General features: G+C 49.0%; 1 long non-coding RNA gene across 1 annotated transcript; it reads left to right on the top strand.

Moving 5' to 3' along the window:
* The first annotated feature begins 208 nt into the window (after positions 1-208).
* Positions 209-1,517, top strand: LOC308575395. The gene is made up of 2 exons (XR_014002845.1): positions 209-380; positions 1,051-1,517. It is a non-coding gene; the product is annotated as an uncharacterized lncRNA (long non-coding RNA).
* Positions 1,518-1,979: the final 462 nt, after the last annotated feature.

A 1,979-nucleotide genomic window follows, 5' to 3' on the forward strand; every position in this document is an offset into this window, starting at 1 on the left:
CGCAGCCAGCCAGCGAGGCACCCCCTTTTCTAGGGGGTGGGACCCAGACATGGCAGCAATGTCTCTCTGCCTCTGAGTCCGAGCTGCTCCCTGCAGAAAAGGGAGAGAAGGAGGAAGAGGGGCTGTTGCCACTGCAACACAGACATGTGATATCACACACACACATGCCTGTATGTAGTATGTGTGATGTCACACACTGCGTGCTGTTGTGTGCATCTGATGTCACACACCCGCACTGTGGTGGTGGGTACCCACAATCCTGAGGCCGAGATGGCACCCCTGTTCTGCATGCAAGGTAGATGCTCTACCAATGAGCTACGACCCTTCCCCAAGGAGGAGAGGAAGCTAAGGAAGGGTTGTGCCAGGGTGTTGAGATGAAAGTGAGAAATTACACCTAGGCTTGCCGATCAGAAGGTCGGCGGTTCGAATCTCCACGATGGGCTGAGCTCCCGTTGCTCTGTCCCAGCTCCTGCCAACCTAGCAGTTCGAAAGCACGCCAAAAAGTGCAAGTAGATAAATAGGTACCATTCCGGTGGGAAGGTAAATGATGTTGCCGTGCGCTGCTCTAGTTTTGCCAGAAGCGGCTTAGTCATGCTGGCCACATGACCCAGAAAAACTGTCTGCGGACAAACGTCGGCTCCCTCGGCCAGTAAAGCGAGATGAGTGCCGCAACCCCAGAGTCATTCATGACTGGACTTAACTGTCAGGGGTCCTTTACCTTTTTTATGTTGATGCTTGTGGGGAGAAGATTATGAAGAGAAGCTACAGGTAAGCATTCTCCACTGTGGCGCCCATGGGCACCCATGTACCCATGTACCTGCAGGTTCCCTGGCCACAGGGCATGCTGGCTGGGGTTAATGAGGGTTGGAGCTCCACCACATTTGGAGCTCCCCATCCCTGCTACTATAGGGTCTTCTGCCCCTTTGGCCTATATATGGCAGTGTGCAATTTGTGAGCAACCTGCCCTACTGGTCTGACATGTGGCTCGTCCTTTTCCTGTCTCTGTGGGTCTAAGCAGTCAACGTTCTAATTCTTTGTGACTTCTTCCAGAAGCCTTTCATCACACCCCTGCTGGCTCTTTGTTCAGTGCCCACAGAGACACCTACTGGCCATCAAACATGCTGCAAGCAACAACAACAACAACAAAACTCATTCCGAAACCAACGTCAAGATCTGAAGCTGGATTCCCAAGATATCTTAGAATGGTTCAGAGCAAATGTTCTGGCTCACTGCAACACCGGTACTTTTAAAGGGGGTGGGGGTGGGAGGAAGCCTGTGCAGCCTTTGCAGATGCAACTTGGCAGGCCTAGAGATTAAAACAACACCCCAGCAGGGCCTTTTTATGCTACATCTATGCACTTCTGAAAAAGCTCCATAGCTGAAAGCTATTACAGCATGAAGTGGATCCTTCATCTACCTGCTCCCTCCAGATGAAAAGACCTGGCAGTTTCTAGGTCCTTTGGAGAGAAGGAGAAAATAATACTGTATCTAAAAAAATAAAAAAATCCAAAACCAGATTAGCACTATAGTCATGCTGTTAATTACGGGTCATTTAGTTCTGTTAATCAATAGGCAGGCTTCTTTAACCAGCTAATTATGCTGAAGTGCTTCCACACCAAACAGAGTGCACGGCTGATTATTAACTGAGAAAGGATAACACTTCTCTGTGTAATATAAGCCAAAGTCCCACTGCTTATGCAAATGCTACAGCCCAGGGTCAGGGCATCTAGAGATGAGATAACTGCCCACACAACCAACCAAATGGGCAGATTATGTCCTTACGAGCTGAAAGTTCCCAGCATTGCTCAAGAATTCGTAGAAATGGAAAGATGCTGGTATTTATACATGGATATTGCAATTTGATACTTTCTAGGGCTCTGCATGCCCCCCCAGTCTTCCAGACAGAGACAAAAACCTCCTGCTCAATCTCAGGAGCCACTATGCCAAATTTGGTGGCAATATATTCAGAGGTGTCCAAA

Source organism: Podarcis bocagei, assembly GCF_964188305.1.
Source record: "Podarcis bocagei genome assembly, chromosome: 16".
Classification (NCBI taxonomy): Eukaryota; Metazoa; Chordata; class Lepidosauria; order Squamata; family Lacertidae; genus Podarcis; species Podarcis bocagei.